The sequence below is a fragment of the Mustela putorius genome, unplaced genomic scaffold, assembly GCF_011764305.1.
Source record: "Mustela putorius furo isolate JIRA1106 unplaced genomic scaffold, ASM1176430v1.1 tig00003836_pilon_pilon_pilon, whole genome shotgun sequence".
Lineage (NCBI taxonomy): Eukaryota > Metazoa > Chordata > Mammalia > Carnivora > Mustelidae > Mustela > Mustela putorius.
In genome coordinates this window covers 28,565,617-28,587,055 of record NW_025421989.1, presented here as the reverse complement: position 1 = coordinate 28,587,055, position 21,439 = coordinate 28,565,617, and positions in this window count along the sequence as shown.

Sequence of the window (21,439 nt, the reverse complement as noted above, 5' to 3'; positions counted from 1 at the left end):
TGAAACATATTGTGTTGAGTTGTAGTTATCTAATAAATAAGGTTAAGATGGTGGTTATTAGGACTGTTGGCAGCTATTATGCCTCTCCTTCCTGATACATGAAAATATGATCAAAGTAATGTGATTGGAAACAACTGTTATCACATCTAGATAGATGATCTAAGACCCATTGAATGCTTTACTGCATTCTCTTATCTCCTAGACCAAACATTTGCAACAGCATTAGAGATGGTGGCTACTCTGTCCTCCTGAATGACTGCAAATTGTGATCATCCCCTGCTATAGTGTGTTGGGCACAGAGTGAAGCAAGAACTAAGATACTGAGGTTTTGGCATTTGTTGTTCTAACATATTAGCCTAAAGTGACTGATACACTTAAAATCAATGATTATTTATAACTGAAATTGCAAACATGTTTAGGAAATATTTTCCAGGACATTTCTTAGATCTTCCTAATATCTGTGAATTGTATCTGTGTCCAAACTTTGGTGTGATTAAAACTTTTAATTTCCCCAAAAGTGGAAAAAACAAAAATTGACTTGAATTTTGTTATAGACTATTGAAACTAAAAATTCTGCAATAAGCTTCCTGAAAGGAAATTTTTTGTCATCACTAAAGATATTCAAGTAAATTTTGAGTGAGAAATGAGGTATGTGCAGTAAAGACGGGTCATTTCTTTGTTTCATTCTATCTCATCTTTTAAGATAAAATCGAATACAAAATCACAGGGGAAGTGTTTGTCTGTTGCAGTAATAGAACAGTAACTTGACAATAGTGAACAAGAGTGACAGTAATTTTATCATCAGATGCTTGTTGGTAATTACTAGTTTGCGCTTTTGTAGCAGCTGTGATGGCACACTATTAATATTATTTAAACTTATATTTTTAAAACTATAATGAGACTTAATCTTATCATTTCAAAGCATGAATAGGAATGAATGTGACTCATGAACCCAAAAGGAGAATGTCTGCTCCTATTAAGTTTATGTTCTCCTTTTTAAGGCATTTTTTGAAGAAAGGTAACAAAAATAATGATGTCAACTAATATGTCTCTGTATATTTCACAATTTGGTATATATTGTCAGTTTGGTTTATTTATAAATTTCACATAATAATGAACTCTTAAAATGTGTCAAACTGCCCATGAAATAGACATTATGACTTTATACCACCCATATAGAGAGATGAAAACTGAAGCATAGAGATATTACCCAAAATATTCAGTGTTTTGATCTCAACTAGGTATTGTTACTTCAGAGGTATTATTCATAACCATTAAACTATTCAGTCACTCTTTCTAGAACAATAAATTGATAAAACTGTTTTTTAAATGCTAAAAAAGCCAAAGTGAATATAAGCTTATATAAGTTTATGTTCAGGTATTTCTCAAAGATTAAACTAAATTTTTTGGTGAAAATTTTAAATAATAACTAAAGGTATTTCTTTGTCTTTGTCTGATGGATTGAATATGTATGTATATGTTATATTAAATCAACTAATGGGATCTCTCCAATTATTATGTATTTGAAAAACATCGTTGGGTCTAGCTTTATGATATAGCTATCATCTCTTCATAATGTAAACTATATGCCAGAGTGCTCAAATTGGAAGACACTCAAAAAATATGAATTCTCTATTATCTAAAATGTAATGATAATTGACACATCAGAGCATCTGAAAGTTTTTAGACATCCTATATTCTATATTCTCCTATGATTATAAAACTGGAATTCAAATTATGATTTAAAGACTTTTTTTCCTTTTGTCTTACTTACCTGTATTCTACAATGGACCCTAGAAGACATAAATTCATATATGTAAATAGTTCTGAAGAGGTTATTATGAGATTAACTGATACTTGAAAAAGCAGGTTATACTTTCTGCTCTGTTTTCTGAATTGAAGAAGCTACTTATTTCTTTTCTCGTTATACTTCATTTGGGCAATGATTTCAAGCAGGAGGACTCACCACAATGTATTAGTTAATAACCAAGTAGACATGGCTTTTAGCATGATTTTTCTCTTACTTTTTTTCATCTATAAAATCCTTCCTATTTTGTGATGATAGGTTTACTTTGCTGGTTAATTGTGGTGATGAACTTAGAATAACCTTCCCTAGTGAAATGCATATCTTTGACTTCTGATCTGTGAAACTGTAAGATAGTAATTTTGTACTGCTTAAACCCCCCAAAAGAATAATATTACTTTAATGTAGTTTATATGTAACACCTTCACAGAAGAAGTTATTCTTATCCCTAAGAGAGATGCCAAGAAGGTTATGAAAGAGAATGAGCGATATAGGCAGAAGTTAATAGCAGAATGGGCATATAATCTATTGTGGTTATTGTGATGTTATTTATTTTCTCTGGGACTGATATGCAAAATGTGGCAATGATACTTGAATATGAGAATTCATATAGAATTTACTTGGGATGATGCAAATAAATTTTCTAGTAACATATTTGTCATGCAGTAGCTTGTCAATATAAATAATAGTCCATGGGGAGAGGCAGAGGGAGAGGGAGAATCTTACGCCAGCTCCAAACCTAGCAGCAGAGAGCCCAAAGTGGGATGTGATCTTATGACCCTAAGATCATGAACTGAGCTGAAATCAAGAGCCAGACACTTAATCAACTGAACCACCCAGGCATCCCTAAGATTTTATTTTTAAGTAATCTCTACACCCAATTTGGGGCTCAAACTCAAAACCCCAAGATCAAGACTGGCATGCTCTTCTGACTGAGCTAGCCAGTGCCCCTTTAGTGAGCATTCTTTTTTAAAAAACTTACCATCATTTATTAATGGGTTTATTCTTTTTTAAAATACATTTATTCTTAAGCATTTTATATTTTAATTTTTAAATGTTTTTATTTTTATGTTTAATTAGTCAACATGTAGTACATCATTAATTTTTGGTGTAGTGTTCAATGATTAATTAGTTGCATATAACACAGAGTGCTCATCATCACACATGCCCTCCTTAATACCAATCACCCAGTTACCCTGTCCCCCCACTTCCTTCCCTTCTGTAACCCTCAATTTGGTTCCCGGAGTCCACGCTCTCTGTCTAAAATAAATAAATACATCTTTAAAAAAATAATTTCACCTGTCACTTTTTATGTCTGTAAGTGTGGCTACACTTACACAGAAAATTTTAAATTACATGTATGATTTGCATATTGTTTCTATTGTATAGTACTGCCTTGTACCCCATGGAGGTAGTAGGTGAGATGAAATTGCATAGGGCAATGAAGACCCTGAAGGGGGTCAGAACCTGTAGACTAACCAGTAATTCCATCCTTCCATTGAAGGAGGTGCCTGACCTTCAGCAGAGACTGGACTTGATATTTTACCCCCCTGAACAGACAGAGATAATCCAAAATGAGATAATTTTGAAATGAAAGTGCTTGAGACACCTTTAATTGAAAAGTTTTCATCTTTCTTCACTACCCTGCAGGAAGGGTTCTCATGAAGAAGTTGAGATCAGTTATTACTCTTCACACATTTGGGAGTGGTGTGAGCAAATATTTGACCTCAGTACAAAGTAGTCTTTTATAGAATTGATATCATACTTTTATTTAAATTTCAAACCCTACTTGGTTAATCATCTTACCAACAGGAAAAAATATATATTGCCCTAGCAAAACAGACTGAAAAAATAATGCTGAGATGGAATACTATTTGGCAATAAAAAGGAAAAAAATACATGCTATAACATTGATGAGCCTCAAAAGCATTATGCCAAGAACTGAGTGCATTACATTTATATGCAATGCCCAGAAAAGGCAAATGTATTTAGACAGAAAGAGGTAAGTGGTCACTTGGGGCTAGAAGTAGGATTTTGAATTAATGGAAATGGGCATGAGAGATCTTTCTGGGATGATGTAAAACATTTACATCAATGGTTATACAAGTATACAGATTTACTAAAATCATGTAATTGTATGCTTAAAACAATAAGTTTATAATATATAAATTGTTCTTCAATAAAGAGTGTTTTTTCTAATGTTAAAATTACTAGTGGGCATCTGGGTGGCCCAGTAGGTTAAGCGACTACATTTGGCTCAGGTCATGATCCCAGAGTCCCAGGATTGAATCCCACATTGGGCTCCCTGCTCAAGGGGAAGTCTGCTTCTTCCTCTGGCGCTCCCCCATCTCATTCTCTCTCTCCCTCTTTCTCTTTCAAATAAATAAATAACAATATTAAAAAAAATACTAGTTCATCCACCATAGTTCTGTCTTGTTACATGGCTTATAAAATTCCATGTCCATTTGTGGAATTTGAGCTTCCTATTTGTAGTTACTGTTTCTGACTCATTGTACTTTCTAGCACAGAAAGTGATGGAAGTAGTCAGTTACTCTGTCAATGTCTAATAAATTGATTTCACAACAGCCCTGTGTAGACCTCTGTAGATGTGGTCTGTTTATTGCATGTTACCATAGTGCTCATGGTCATACTCTAGGCTCATTTCTCAATTTGCTTAGAACAAGCCATTATTTTCACTTTGCTTATTATTGCTATTATTTTTCTTGTAAAAACAGAGAATGTGAGATCTTCGCTCTTAACACATTTTTAAGTATACAGTGTTGTTAACTATAAACATAATAAACATAATACTCTACAAATGATCTGTAAAACTTGCTTGCCTGAAAAATTTATACCTATTAAACAGCATGACCCATTTCCCCCTCCCTTTCCAGCCCCTGGTAACCACCATTCTCTGTTCTGATTCGATGAGTTAGAGGAGCTTAGATGTCACATGTGAGTGGAATCATGCAGTCTATGGCCTTCTACTGTTGACTTATTTCACTTAGCATAATATTCTCAAAGTTTATCCATGCTATGACATATGTCAAAATTTCCTTCTTTTTCTTTCTAAAGAATATTCTATTATATGTATTGACCACGTTTTCTTCATTTGTATGGAACTGACTCATTTTCAGTTTCAGTTTTCATTTATTTTTCTTGCTGGTATAGATAGCTGAATTTATATATTTAGATCTACCAATATCTATATTTACATGTCTCTGTAAATCTCTATCTATTACCTATGCCTGTATCTATTCCTGTGTGTGTATGTCGTGTGCTACTAAAATTTTAACAATGAGCTTACTGAAGAAAAAAACAGACAAGTCCTGATTTGCAGTGTTTGCTGATTTCTATGACTTAAATTCTTCAGCCATGTCCAAATTCATACTACTAACATGACTCAGCTGAGTGTGGATTTTGGAAGAGTAGTATAGTAGCATATCATAGCATTTTTAACTACCCTGATACAAAATTATGAAGAACCTCACAAACATAGGGAGTAATAAAATGTAGTAGTAAAATCATTAAGAAGTGGTAAGGTGTTGAACTTATTATTACAGGTGCTTTAATAAAATTTATTTAATGGTAAGTTTATGTAATTTAATTCTTAAAAGGGCTGTGTTTAATAGTAGGCTTGCAAAACTCCTTGAAATGTAATATTTGGCTCTCATGAGGCAGTAAAAAAGCCAGCTCCTGAACACAACTTTAATTTCAAAGTGTCTAATCTTTCTCATCTTTTTTCTTTTGTTTCCAGTTTTTTTTATTATTTTTATTAACATATAATGCATTATTTGCCCCAGGGTTACAGGTTTGTGAATTGTCAGGATACACACTTCACAGCACTCATATCACATACCCTCCCCAAAGTACACAACCCAACTACCCTCTCCACCTCCCCTCCTCCCAGCAACCCTCAGTCTCTTTCGTAAGATTAAGTCTCTTATGGTTTATCTCCATCCCGATCCTATGAAGTTTCATTTTTTTCCTTCCCTACTCCTCAACCCCCCCACTGCCTCTCAAATTCCTCATATCAGGGAGATCATATGATAATTGTCTTTCTCTGATTGACTTATTTCGCTCAGCACAATACCCTCTAGTTCCATCCACGTCATTGCAAATGGCAAGATTTCATTTCTTTTCTTTTGATGGTTGCATAGTATTCCATTTCTCTCTCTCTCTCTCTCTCTCTCTCTCTCTCTCACACACACACACACACACACACACACACATATATATATATATATATATATATATATATATAACTTCCTCTTTATCCATTCATCTGTTGATGGACATCTAGGTTCTTGCAAAGTTTGACTATTGTAGACATTGCTGCTATAAACGTTCAGGTGCATGTGCCCCTTCAGATCACTACATTTGTATCTTTAAGGTAAATACCCAGTAGGGCAATTTCTGGGTCATAGGGTAGCTCTATTTTCAACTTTTTGAGGAAACTCCATGCTGTTTTCCAGAGTGGCTAAACCAGCTTGCATTTCCACCAACAGTGTAGGAGGGTTCCCCTTTTTCCATATCCTCTGCCGTTTCCTGACTTGTTAAGTTTAGCCATTCTGACTGGTGTGAGGTGGTATCTCATTGTGATTTTGATTTGTATTTCCCTGATGGCGAGTGATATGGAGCACTTTTTCATGTGTCTGTTGGAAATCTAGATGTCTTCTTTGCAGAAATGTCTGTTTATGTCCTCTGTCCATTTCTTGATTGCATTATTTGTTCTTTAGATGTTGAGTTTGATAAGTTATTTATAGATTTTTGATACTAGCCCTTTATCTGATATGTCATTTGTGAATATATTCTCCCATTCTGTCAGTTGTCTTTTGGCTTTGTTGACTGTTTCCATTGCTGGGACAAAGCTGTTGATCTTGATGAAATCCCAGTGGTTCATTATAGGAAATGGTCCAGTTTCATTCTTCTCCATGTGACTGTCCAATTTTCCCAACACCATTTCTTGAAGAGACTGTCTTTTCCATTGTACATTCTTTCTTGCTTTGTCAGAGATTAGTTGACCATAGATTTGAAGGTCTATTTCTGGGCTCTCTATTCTGTTCCATTTATGTATGTGTCTGGTTTTGTGCCAGAACCATATTGTCTTGATGACTACAGTTTTGTAATAGAGCTTGAAGTCTGGAATTGTAATGCCATCACCTTTGGCTTTCATTTTCAACATTCCTCCAGATATTTGGGTTCTTTCTGGCTCCATGTACATTTTAGGATTATTTGTTCCATTTCTTTGAAAACAACCTATTGTATTTTGATAGGGATTGCATTAAATGTGTAGATAGCTTTAGGTAGCATAGACATTTTCACAATATTTGTTCATCCAACCCATGAGCATGGAACGTTTTTCCATTTCCTGAATTTCTTCCTGAATTTCTTTCAGGAGTACTTTTCAGTTTTCTGAGTACAGATTCTTTGCCTCTTTGGGTTGGTTTATTCCTAGGTATCTTCTGGTTTGGGGTGCAATTGTAAATGGGATGGACTCCTGAATTTCTTTTTCTTCTGTCTTGCTGCTGGTGTATAGAAATGCAACTGATTTCTGTACATTGATTTTATATCCGGACACTTTACTGAATTCCTGTATGAGTTCTAGCAGTTTTGGAGTGGAGTCTTTTGGGTTTTCCACATAAAGTATCATATCATCTGCAAAGAATGAGAGTGTGACTACTTCTTTGCCAATTTGGATGCCTTTTATTTCTTTTTGTTTTCTGCTTGTTGAAGCTAGGACTTCTACTACTATGTTGAATAGCAGTGGTGATAGTAAACATCCCTTCCATGTTCCTGACCTTAGGAGAAAAGTTCTCAGTTTTTCCCCATTCAGAATGCTATTCACTGTGGGTTTTTCATAGACGGCTTTAATGATATTGATGTATGTACCCCCATCACTACACTTTGAAGAGTTTTTATCAAGAAAGGATGCTGTACTTTGTCAAATGCTTTTTCAGCATCTATTGAGAGTATCATATGGTTCTTGTTCTTTCTTTTATTAGTGTATTGTATCGCATTGATTGATTTGTTGATGTTGAACCAGCCTTGCAGCCTAGGAATAAATCCTACTTGGTCGTGGTGAATAATCCTTTTAATGTACTGTTGGATCCTATTGGTTAGTATTTCAGTGAGCATTTTTGCATCCATGTTCATCAAGGATACTGGTCTGTAATTCTCCTGTTTGATGGGGTCTTTGGTTTTAGGATCAAGGTAATGCTGGCCTTATAAAATGAGTTTGGGAGTTTCCCTTCCATTTCTATGTTTTGGAACAGTTTCAGGAAAATAGGTATTAATTCTTTTATTTTACTTTATTTTATTTTAAATTAAATTTATTTTTTTCAGCATAAAAGTATTCATTATTTTTTCACCACACCCAGTGCTCCATGCAATCCGTGCCCTCTATAATACCCACCACCTGGTACCCCAACCTCCCACATCCCCGCCACTTCAAACCCCTCAGATTGTTTTTCAGAGTCCATAGTCTCTCATGGTTCACCTCCCCTTCCAATTTCCCCCAACTCCCTTCTCCTCTCTAACTCCCCATGTCCTCCATGCTATTTGTTATGCTCCACAAATAAGTGAAACCATATGATAATTGACTCTCTCTGCTTGACTGATTTCACTCAGCATAATCTCTTCCAGTCCCGTCCATGTTGCTACAAAATTTGGGTATTCATCCTTTCTGATGGAGGCATAATACTCCATAGTGTATATGGACCACATCTTCCTTATCCATTCATCCATTGAAGGGTATTAATTCTTCTTTAAATGTTTGGTAGAATTTCCCTCGGAAGCTGTCTGGCCCTAGGCTCTTGTTTGTTGGGATACTTTTGATGACTGCTTCAATCTCCTTTCTGGTTATGGGTCTGTTCAGGTTTTCTATTTCTTCCTGGTTCAGTTGTGGTAGTTTATATGTCTCTAGGAATGCATCCATTTCTTCCAGATTGTTCAATTTGCTGGTGTGTAGTTGCTCATTATATGTTCTTATAATTGTTTATATTTCTTTGGTGTTGGTTGTTTCTCTCCTCTTTCATTCATAATTATATATTTGGGTCCTTTCTCTTTTTGTTTTGCTAACTCTCACCAGGGTTTATCAATCTTATTAATTCTTTCAAAGAACGAGCTTGTAGTTTCATTGATCCATTCTATTGTTCTTTTGCTTTCTTTTTCATTGATTTCTGCTCTGATCTTTATGATTTGTCTTCTCCTGCTGTGTTTAGGCTTTCTTTGTTGTTTTCCTCTGGGTCCTTTAGGTGTAGGGTTAGGTTGTGTACCTGAGACCTTTCTTGTTTCTTGAGAAAGGCTTGTATCACTATATATGTTCTTCTCAGGACCACCATTACTCTGTCCCACAGATTTTGAACAGTTGTGTTTTCATTTTCATTTGTTTCCATGAATATTTTCAATTCTTCTGTAACTTTCTGGTTGACTCATTCTTTAGTAGGATGCTCTTTAGGCTTCATGTATTTGAGTTCTTTCCAACTTTCCTCTTGTGATTAAGTTCTAGCTTCAGAGCAGTGTGGTCTGAAAATATGCAGAGAATGATCCCAAATTTCAATACCAGTTGTGACTTGATTTGTGACCCAGAATGTGATCTATCCTGGAGAATGTTCTATGTGCAGTAGAGAATAATGTGTATTCTGTTGCTTTGGAATGGAATGTTCTGAATATTTCTGTGATGTCCATCTAGTCCATTGTGTCATTTAAGGCCTTTATTTCTCTGTTGATGTTGTTCTTGGATGATCTGTCCATTTCAGTGAGGGGACTGTTGTAGTCCCATACTATTATTGTATCATTGTCAATATGTTTCCTTGATTTTGTTCTTAATTGGTTTATATGATTTGCTGCCCCCATGTTAGGGGCAGAGATACTTAAAATTGTTGTATCTTCTTGTCGGACAGACCCGTTAAGTATGATATAGTGTCCTTCCTCATCTCGTATTATAGTCTTTGGCTTAAAATCTAATTTATACAGATTGCCACCCCAGCTTCCTTTTGATGTCCATTAGCATGGTAAATTGTTTTCTGCCCCCTCACTTTAAATCTGGAGGTGACTTTGGGTCTAAAATTAGTTTGTTGTAGACAGCAAATTGATGGGTGTTGGTTTTTTATCCATTGTGGTACCCTGTTTTTTTGATTGGGGCATTTAGTCCATTTCCACAGGGTAACTATTGTAAGATATGAATTTAATGCCATGGTATTGCTTTTCAGGTGACTGTTACTATATATTGTCCCTGTGCCTTTCTTGTCTACTACTTTTAGGCTCTCTCTTTTCTTAGAGGACCCCTTTTAATATTTCCTGTAGGACTGGTTTGATGTTTGCAAATTCTTTTAGTTTTTGTTTGTCCTGGAAGCTTTTTATCTCTCCTATTTTAATTGATAGCCTAGATGGATATAGTATTCTTGGCTTCATATTTTTCTCATTTAGTGCTCTGAGTATATCATGCCAGTTCTTTCTATCCTGCCAGGTCTCTGTGGATAAGTCTGCTGCCAACATATTTTTACCATTGTATGTTATAGACTTCTTTTCCTGGGCTGATTTCAGGATTTTCTCTTTGTCACTAAGACTTGCAAGTTTTACTATTAGATGATGGGGTGTGGACCTATTTTTATTGATTTTGAGGGGGTTCTCTGTGCCTCCTGGATTTTGATGCTTGTTCCCTTTGCCATATTAGGGAAATTCTCTACTTTAATTGCCTCCAGTATACCTTCTGTCCTCCTTTCTCTTTCTTCTTCTTCTGGAATCCCAATTATTTGAATATTGTTTCATCTTATGGTATCACTTATCTCTTGAAATCTCCCTTCATGGTCCAGTAGCTGTTTGTCTCTCTTTTGCTCAGCTTCTTCATTCTCCATCATTTGGTCTTCTATATCACTAATGCACTCTTCTGCTTCATTTATCCTAGAAGTAGGAGTCTCTATCTTTGGTTACATCTCATTAATAAGTTTTTTTTTTTTTAATTTCAACTTGGTTAGATTTTAGTTGTTTTATTTCTCCAGAAAGTGCTTTTATTTCTCCAGACGACATTTCTCTAATATCTTCCATGCCTTTTTTTTTTTTTTGAGCCCAACTAGCACCTTGAGATCGTTGTTCTGAACTCTAGTATTGAAATATTACCAACATCTGTATTGATTAGGTCCCTAGCCATCAGTGTTGCCTCTTCTTCTTTTTTTTTTTTTTCTGGTGTCTTTCTACCTTGTCATTTTATCCAGATAAGAATATATGAATGAGAGAATAAAATACTAAAAGGGTGGCAAGGACCCCAGAAAAATGTACACTAACCAAATCAGAAGAGATCCAAAACCAGGGGAGAAGAAAGGGGGAAAAAAGAAATAAAAATAAAAAATAAAAAATATAAAAATAATATCTATATCTATATCTATAGATATATATTAGACTGGTGAATAGAGCAGAGCCACCCACTTGATGTGGGGTGTATTTTGGTCTCTTAGAAATTACCTCCCAAAATTTTAAAGAAAGAAATCTGATATATAAACAAAGTAAAGGTAAACACAATGAAGGGATAGAATATGAGTATAAAGATGAAAATTAAAAAGAAATCTAAAAAAAAATTGATAAGATAACTTGGTTGGAAAAAGAAAAAAAAAAAGAGAAGGGAATGTGCTCAAGCTGGAGACTGAACAAAGCCATTTGCTAGATTAGGGTATGTTTTGATCTATTAGAAGAAATTGTATCCCAAATTTTTTTAGGGAAATAAAAAGCTGTATGTATTAAAAAAAAATAAGGTTAAATACAATGAAGGGATAAAATATGACTATATTTGAAAAGATTTTTTTAAGAAAGGTATTGTTAAGATAAACTAGTTAAAAAAAGTTAAAAGAAGAAAGAGAAAATGTTAAAAAAGTAGAACAAGAAAAAAATAAAATAAAATAAAAATTTAACTTTGCAAGACTAAAGGGTCATGGGGGGAAAGCCATGAATGCTATGCATTTCTCTCCCCTAGCTCTGGAGTTCCACTGTTCTTAATCCGTGAGCTTGGTCTTGGCTGGATGTTCTTGCTGATCCTCTGGGGAAAGGGCCTGTTTTAGTGATTCTTAAATGTCTTTGCCCAAGGCAGAGTTGTACCACCCTTACCAGGGACCGGGCTAAGTAATCTGTTCGGGTTCGCTCTCACAGCTTTTGTTCCCTGAATGGTTTCCATAGAGCTTTGGAGGATGGAAATGAAAATGGCAGCCTCCCAATCTCTGGCCAGGAGGAGCCGTGAGCTTGGGGCCCCACTCTTCAGGGCACCTTCAGAGATAAGTAGTCAATCACTCCTGTATCCCGATCTCCGACTGCACTCCAGGCTCACCTGGCCTGTGACCGAGTGTTTCTATCGCTGGTGCACAGCCCCATTTGGAGTCTCTAAACCCAGCAGATTCCTTCTGTGCTGCTCCTCCCAGAGCAGGAAGGTGAGTCTCCTTGGATAGGCCACATCTGGGGCCCCTGCTCGAGAGCAGTGGCCTGACTGTGCCTTGGATCATGGTTTAAGGTAACTCCAATCTGAAAGCTCCCTCTTCAGCTCTGTGTCTGTAGTCAGCTTCCCTGTTCCAATACCTGGCAGCTCTACCATACTCAGACACCCCTGATCTTTCTGTGACCCTGCAGGACCTGAGACCACAGTGTCGTCTCAAGGGCTCCACCCTTGCTTATCCTCTGGCTCAATGTCCTTCAGTGGAGCAAACTTCTAAAAGTTCTGATTTTGTGCTCTGCTTCTCCACTGCTTGCTGGCAACCAGCACCCCCCCCACCCCCGCGGCCTATCTTCCCATTGTTTTGGATTCACTTTACCGCATGCCCTATGTTTCAGAAAGTGATCGATTTTCTGTTCCTAAAATTGCTGCTCTTCTCTTCTATCTCCTGTTGAGTTTGTAGGTGTTTGGAATGGTTTGATACATATGTAGCTGAACTCCTGGGATCTGATGTTGTTTCAGCCTGGTACTCCTCCACCATCTTGCCTCTCCTGCTTCTAGGCTACTTTGGTGACAAATTCTAAGTTTCTCTGATGATTTTTCTTCCCAGTGGCTCCAAATTTGGAGTGGCTGGTTTGGCAGATGGTGGCTGAGCTTCTTTCTTATTTCGAAAACCAGAAATTAACCAGAAGTTTAACTCTTTTTGTTTGACTCTTACATTCTTACATTCATTTAATTCTTGATGTTTAGTAGATTTCTCCAGTAAATATTCATAAGTATAAACTTACCAAACAATTCAAGAATTTGCCTTTTGCTTATGCACTTGAAATAGTGTACACTGCTTGAATGATTTCTATAATATATTGCCAAAGGTCATAAAAGCTAATTTCCAAATCACTAAGGCACTTTAGTGTCCTTTTATTATTTTTTTCTTGTAATGAGACTGAAGTAATTCTCTTCACCAAAGATAAACTATATGTTAAGTAAGCCTATCAACTGTGAAATTAAAAATTTCTTAAAAATCTTTGCAAAAGTTTTTCTGGTATTAAACATCTCAGTATTTAGTATTAAATATAAGACATTTTCAACATATATATAATAAAGCAGAAATTATAAATGCTAAGTATATATGTCCATTTTCTTACCCACAAATGGTGGTTATGACTTAAATTATCTTGATTAAATAAAAGTTAATCCCCCCAAACTTCTCCCACACAAAAATATGCCCCAGCCCTACTTCCTATTGGCAGTGCCTGTTTCTGACACATTTAGTGACTTATTAGAGTGAAGGGAGAGAGGCCAAGATTATAAAAATGGAAAAGAATCATCTTTTCAGAAAATGATAATGGGACCACTGGAGATCCACATGCACAAAAATGAGGTTGGACCCCTACTTGACATCATATACAAAAATTAACTCAAAATGAACTATACAACTGGATAAAAGACCTAAAACTATAAAAATCTTAGAATAAAATTTGAGTAATCCTGATCTTGGTTTAGTAAATGATATGTTAGATATGACACCAAAAGAACAGATATCAAAAAAAAATCAATTTCATAACAACAGGAACAACAACAAAAAATCTTGCATTTCAGATGGTACTATCAAGAAAATGGTAAGGACAGTGCACAAAATTAGAAAAAAATTTTGCAATCATCTATATGACAAAGAACTAGTATTCAGAATATGTAAACAACTACAACAAAATTTTAAAAATTAAATAATTAATATTTTTAAATTGGAAAAGGGTCTGGATACACAAATCTCCAGTTGTCAAGAAAACACATAAAAAGATATTTAACATCATTGGCTATCAGATATATGTAAATCAAAACCACAGCAAGGTACAGCTTTGCATTCACTCAGATGGCTTTAATAACTATGACAAAAACAAACTGATGTTGATGAGCATATGGAGAAATTTGAATCCTCATGTTCTTGTTTTTGGTTTGTTTCTAGTTTTTATTTAAATGCCTGTTAGTTAACATATAGTGTACTGTTTGTTTCAGGAGTAGAATTTAGTGATCCATCACTTCTATATAACACCCAGTGCTCATCCCAACAAGTGTCCTTTTTAATCCCCAACACCCTGATGGGAATGTGAAGTGGTGCTCCTACTTCTGAAAACAGTTTGATAGTTTCTATAAATTATAAACATTAAATTACCATATGACCCAGCAATTCCACTCCTGTGTTATGTGTAAGAGAAATGAAAATATACATCCATATGAAAACTTGTGCATGGATATACATAACAGCATTATTCATAATAGCCAGAAGGAAGAAACTCAAATATCTGTTAGCTATAAAGGAGATAAATAGAAGTGATGTATCAGCTAAATGGAGAAATGTTAAGTAAAGACGTACTAATATATACTACAGCATGGATGAACCTTGGAAACATTGTACTGAGTGAAAGAACCCAGCCACAGAACACCATATAACATATGATTGCATTTATGAAGTGTGTAGAATATGCAAATCTGTAGAGACAGAAAGTATATTTGTGGTTGCCTAAGGATGAAAGCATGTGGGTGAAGGAGAAATTGGGAGTAACTGCTAATGGGTATAGGATTTCTTTAGAAGATAACAAAAATGTTTTAAATGAAACTGTGATCATTGCAAAACTATGTGAATATAAAAAATACCTTTGATGTATACACTTTAAATGGATGAGTTGTGTGGTATGTGACTCATGTCTTAATAAAACTTTTTTTTAAAAATATAACGACTTGGAAAGACTGACAAGGAAAGAATCCCAAACAAAGCCCAGGAAGGGATCCAAGTGATGTCCCCCACCCCAAAATCTCCTGCTGTGTGCTGTCTTGTTATTTTCACATCACTTCTTATAGTATATTAACTCTTCACCAACTCTTACATGCTATATAATATAATTCTCTCCCTGCTTATATATGGGGTTATCAGTCTACACATTAATGTGAAAATTTTTGGCAGATATTTGTCTTTAGGACACATAACTCAATATCAGCTATACTATGAGTTATTGGTTTGGGGTATAAGAAGGAAAATATATTCATATTAAATGTTTAACCCAAAGTCAGAAGTGTTGAATGGGCTTTAATTGATAACTTAAGAACAGTCAGTATCTGGAGAATCTTGGCTGTGAGAAAAGTATTACAGGATATTGTTTATTCAACCGTGAGTAAGCGAAGCAGAGATGACCAGCTTCACCCCAAGATCTGTCCTCTTTTATAGAAATAGAATCACTGATTTTTAGCTAAGCCCCTACTTTTCCAAAGGAAAATGTACATTCCTCACCCTCCACTGCAGTTGTGTATGGTCTTACAATTGGGCCAGAATCAGAATTCATGTGTACAAGTTCTAGAAAGATAAATCATGGTCTTTTTTTTCTCCCATCTTCCTCATCCTTCTTCATTTCAACTTGGAATGGAAATATAATGGCTGGTGTAGCCATTTGGACTATAAAAGGAAGTCACATGTTGAAGAAGACAAATCAGTAATACATATTTTCTATGTCTCAGATGTTCATGGGGCCACTCTACAGCTTCTCAACTGTGTCTTCTTGTTTGAGAGAGAAGGAAATTTCCATTTCTCTTAGCATCTGTTATTTTCAGTTTTCTGTCACTTTGAGCTAAACTCTAATCCCGGTGAATTCCAGGAAGAATCACTGACAACCTGCTATGGGCAGTTAAAAAGTACTTTCTTAGTCACTGGGAAGTTTAGGGTGAAAAAGAGACAATGCTGTGCTTCACAGAGCTTATATTCTAACAAGGTAAAATAGTCAATAAGCACATTTTTTAATAATATGATTATGAATGATTATCATACAATGGAAAGAACATGAATCTGTAATTTTAACAGCTCTTCATAATTAAAAAAGAAGGGGGGTCTCTATGAAGCAGTGCTATTTGAGCTAAACTAATAATAAACAGATCAATATATATGATGATCTGGATCAAAGAACTAAGACAGAAGTGCAGGAAGTACAAAGGGAAGGACAAACTTGGCATGATCAAGAAATAGAAAAATATGGTTTGTGTGGTTAGAGAGAGCAGTAGAAAGAGAAGCAGTGGGAAATGACTTCAGACAGTAGTGTGGGAGCCAGATCAAAACAGAGCTTGATAGGCAATGGATGAAAGCAAACTCAAAAAGATATACTTAAGAATTCTGTCCCAGCATCTTTTCTCTTTCTACTTCTCCCTTTTCCCTTCACCTTTTCCTTCCTCTTTTCTTTCTTTCATTCATTGTACAATGTGGTCGACTATTTCCAGAACCCAAAACCTAGAACTCTATTTTAATGTTTTGGGTGTACTTTCACATATTCAATTATATAGGAAGGCCTAGCCTAGAGGTTTTCCCCCACTAGTAATTTGTATTACAAATTTGAAGGGAATAACTTTTAAATCAAGTTTTGGAGTAGAAACAGTGCATTATTTGGGGATCTTCCAAATATGTATATTTATTTATAAATCAAATAGATCTTTATAGATCTCTGTTAACTTAGGATCTTTTGTTGATAAGACATTACTAATTATGGAACACAATACTCAGGATAAATACTTTTGATTGATTACAATGTGGATTTTACCTACATCACTATTTTAAAATAGTTTTAAGGTTCCAATAGGTGGATAGTGTTGAGAGGAATCTGCATCTTTTGTTGGTAGTGAATGTAATTTAATAGACTTAGAGCCTTATAAAAAAAAGATTTCAAAGTGTATTCTAAATTCATTGGTTTCAAAGGTGAGTAGGAGAGAATGGAGAAATGACAAAAACTTATAAGACTGTTATAGAAGTTTGAGTAGAGGGCTGAGAACAAACCCACAGTCATCACTTATTCCATCATTGGCAAAAATGGGAATTCTCATACACTACTGGTGGGAAAGTAAGTAAATTCTTAGAAGTATATTGGGGATTATATAGGCAGTATGAATTAAAATTTAAAATGGGCATGTGCATTAAATTTGCAGTATTGTGTACATGGGCTACATCCTACATATTCCCTAAAAAAATAGAGTTAAATAAGTTATGACAATGTGATGAACAGGAAATTGTGCAGCCATCAAATTATTACCATATTTTTATAAATACAAGTAGAAACATGTCTGTGACATATTGAAGAATTTTGAAAATAGATTATAAAATAATATTTGCAGTATAATTTTAGGATGAGGTATATTGAATAAGAATGTAAGATAGACACACAATGTAAGACAAAGAGACTCATAGTGGAGTATTATTTGGAGATGGTCTTCAAATAATTGAGTGTATCTCTGTGATATAGTTATGGGCAATTTTTAAGACCTTTTTCTAGTGAAAATTACTATTCTATAATGTAAAACTTTTATACTTAGAACAATACAATGAATTCACAAAATAATTAATGTGATTAGAAGCAATATAGAAGGATTAATGGGAAATGGGTGAGAATATACTACTTGTTTGAGAAAAATGATTTTTGTACTGAAGGGAGGTAACTTTTGTTTATGGAGATGCATTTTCTCTTTTAGGATGAGGGAGGCCTCCATGTATTTTTAATTTAAGAGGCAACAAATATACTCTTTTGGCAACTTTACATTATTTTGTGATCACATGAACCAAGCAAACAAAAACTTCCACCCATAGCCAAGTTTATGGGGGTCATGAATTCACGTGAAGATAAAAATTGATTATAAAATAAGGATATGAGATGTACTTTTCTAGTTTATATTATTTTGAGGTGGTGGCAAGATGCATTCTGCTTTTTAAGATATGCATGTCTTAAAGACCTGAGATGTAAAGGAGAAAGTACATTTCAGGAATGAAAGGCAAACATGGCTAGAGTGGGGAAAGAGTAGTAAACTGACATTGGTCTTAAGGGATAAATAGAGATTACTTCATGCAGCACCCTACAGATTGTTTACTATTTTGGATTTTATTTCAGGAGAAATAGAGAACCGCTGCTGAGGATTAGTCAAGTGGATTGATATAATCATTTTCTATCCTTTTGAAGATTATCTTGACTCCTATGTGGAAAAGGAACTTGAGTGGGAACAGAGGATATCTGAATGGGGATTGGAGGCTCACCAGTCTGAGTGAGGTTGCAGAGACCAGTTAGGAAGTCAGAATGATTGTCTAGTCATGGAAATACTGTGATTTTGACTGAAATAAGGGCATTCTACTTTAAAATGAAAACTTTTGGCTAGCAGAATCTGTCTAGGTTGAGTCTTGATTAAATGACGGGAGGGAGAGAAATCCTAGATGACTTGAAAAATCTGATAGGAGAGGTAGTAAAAGGCACTTCCATTTAAGATAGGGTACACCTGAAGCGAAGCAGATTTGAAGTGGTATGTACTTTATTTTTAGATTCTTGTAATTTCAAATTTGAGGCAGAATTAGTTTAGTAAGTAGTAGAAAATAGGTATCTGGAGTTTAATGGAGCTCATTTTAAAATTATTTTCTCTTAAATCATTATTTATCCTACAGAAAAGTGGCACTGATTCTGGATGTCAGTTTCGATTTTGTTTTGCTTTTGTTTTTTCAAGAAATCATTCTTGAAATGATGATATCCAAAAATCTATCATACCAGGAAACAAATGCCTAATGTGAACTATTATTTTGTTAATAACTCTCATAGAAACCTTTTCGGGTGTGAAATGGAAAGCTATCTGGCATGCTATATTGAGGGACACAGACCCTAAATGAGTATTCTCCAACAAAAGAGTCTTGGTTGACAGATATAAAAATGTCTTCTGTTATGAATTCACCTTAACTTAGTCTTTCTTTAAAAATATTTATTAAATAGAGAGAAAGAGAAAGAGAATGTACAGGAGTCTGTAAGCATGGAGAGGTAGGGGTGAGAGCAGAAGGAGAGGGAGAGGCAAGCTCCCCATTGAGCAGGGAGCCCAACACAGGGCTCCATCCCAGGACCCTGGGATCATGACCTGAACCGAAGGCAGACATTTAACAAACTGACTCACCCAGGCACCCCTCATCTTAATTTAGTCTTAAATTGAAAACTGTGATCCTCCTTGAGAAACCATCTAAAAAATTCCCTTACTGTCAACCAAATTAGAATACAGGTTTTTTTTAAAGATGTAAATTGGTATAGAAAGTGTTATGGAAAGTGTATACAATTTTTAAAAAAATTATTAAATGTGAGTAGTGCCTTTTTGTGTGAAATCTAAAAAAAAAATTTCCAACATCCTATTCCGAATTTTCCCTAGATTAAAAAAATTACTCAGATCTTATATTCTGCCCAAATATTCTGTCCATTTAATACAGAATGACTTCTGACTCTTCTATGAAAGAATATCTGTACAAGATTTTTAAAAATCATGCTATGAAATGGGTTGTTTTCAAAGAAAAGATGAAAGTCTGGGGCCCAGAAAATTTTATTTACATTTGAGATACAAAGTTGTTTTTCATGCAACATTTGAAACAATAAAAACTTTTTAATAAAGAGCTGTAAGTATATTTTGTTGTTGTGAGATTTAAAAAAATGATAATTTGGTCAAAATAGAGTGAATCGAGCTTAAAGGCATCCTTGTTTGACCTTGAGTACAGAAACTCAGAAACCTCACAGTCCCATCTTTCTCTTGAGTCTTTGAGTGCAAGTTTGTTTACAGCTCAGGTCACATTTGCTTGTGTTTTCAGTAACAGAGCTCTTTTGGGCTCCAAGCATGGTAAAAGATAATTCACATATACCACAAGGATAAAACAATGAAACCAATAAACTATTGAAGTACTTATAATCCTCAATGATCTAGTGACCTTGACATTTATGTTGAGAAATTCTAAACTATGAAAATTGAAGAGAAGAAGGGGGAGGGCATTTACTACAGAGAAATAACACATACAAATGCCCTCGAGCTTGAACAAGTTGGTGAACTTAGGAAACTCAAAGAGGCTCAGTCAGTACCTCTGGAGCTTAGGGGTTAGCCTGGGATAAGTTCCATGTAATGAAGTAGGAGAGTTTGACAAGGAACTTTCAAGTCTAGAAAGATATTTTTTTAAGATTTATTTATTCATTTGAGAGAGAGAGAGAGAGATTGAGAGCAGGAGTGGGTCAGAGGGAGAGGGAAGGAGAGAGTCTCCAACAGACTCCCCACTGAGCATGGAGCCTACTTTGGGGCTTGATCTCATGATCCCAAGATCATGACCTGAACTGAAATCAAAAGTCAGACAGACACTTAACCAACTAAGCCACTCAAGTGCCCCAGAGTCTAGAAAGATTTTTAACTTCATTCTAAGGTGAATAGGAAGTCACTGAAGGATTAGGGGAGAATGTAATGATGAGATGTACACTTTTAAGGGGGATCAGTCTGATGCTGTTAGCTATGAAAAGGACAGGAGGTCAGGAGTACAGAGTTACTGGTCAAGCACAGATTGGGTGGAAGAAACTGTGCTTACCTATGCAATCAGTTAAGACAGAGTTTCCAAGTTAGTTAACCAAGGATTTTCAAAAGCTAGATGACCACATAAACATGAATAGATACTCTACTTGGCAGTATAGATTGCCTTGGCCCATCAGAGTCATCAGTGGCATAGGCGAGCAAGACACTAAAGACATATGGTAAGGTGTGTCCAGTTCTAGGAAGTACAGTCCTTCTTATGACCCTGACCTGTTGAATTTGGATCTGACATCACCATTTTAGAAGACTTTAAATTAATAATCTGTGTACTTCCATTTGAGGGAGTATTTTTGTAAAGATCTGTTTTTTCTGGTCCTTAAGCTAAACTTAGAGTCATAAAGGCCATGCTATCATCAGTGGATGAAAATTCTCTTTTTGGTAGTCCCTTTCACTTCTGCAGGTGGCTTAAGCAAGTCTGTTGGCCTCAGATGAAAGTATATATTGCAGTGAGCAGTGACAGGAAATGAAGATTAGTTGGATGGTAGGGATTCATTTGGAGAAAGTAAAAATCATAGAGGAATACCAAAGAAATAGATACTGAGGCCATTTGGCTAATCTTTGTAACTTAAAAGCATCCATTCCATTAATTAACAAATAAGAAATGAACATATCCCAATGTAGAATTCAGTGTCATTTTGCACCAGTTTAACACTCTAAATTTTACTCCCCTCATTTATCCGTCCCTTATTTTTCAGAACTATATAATTTAGTGCTTTCCTTTTCTGGTATGGAAGAAAAGGAGCTACTTCTCAGATAATTAATATGAGTAGCACAACTTGGCTCAAAATCATTTGCAACTGTTGATTGTAGCAATGTTTTAATAGTGAAAATACCATAAATAT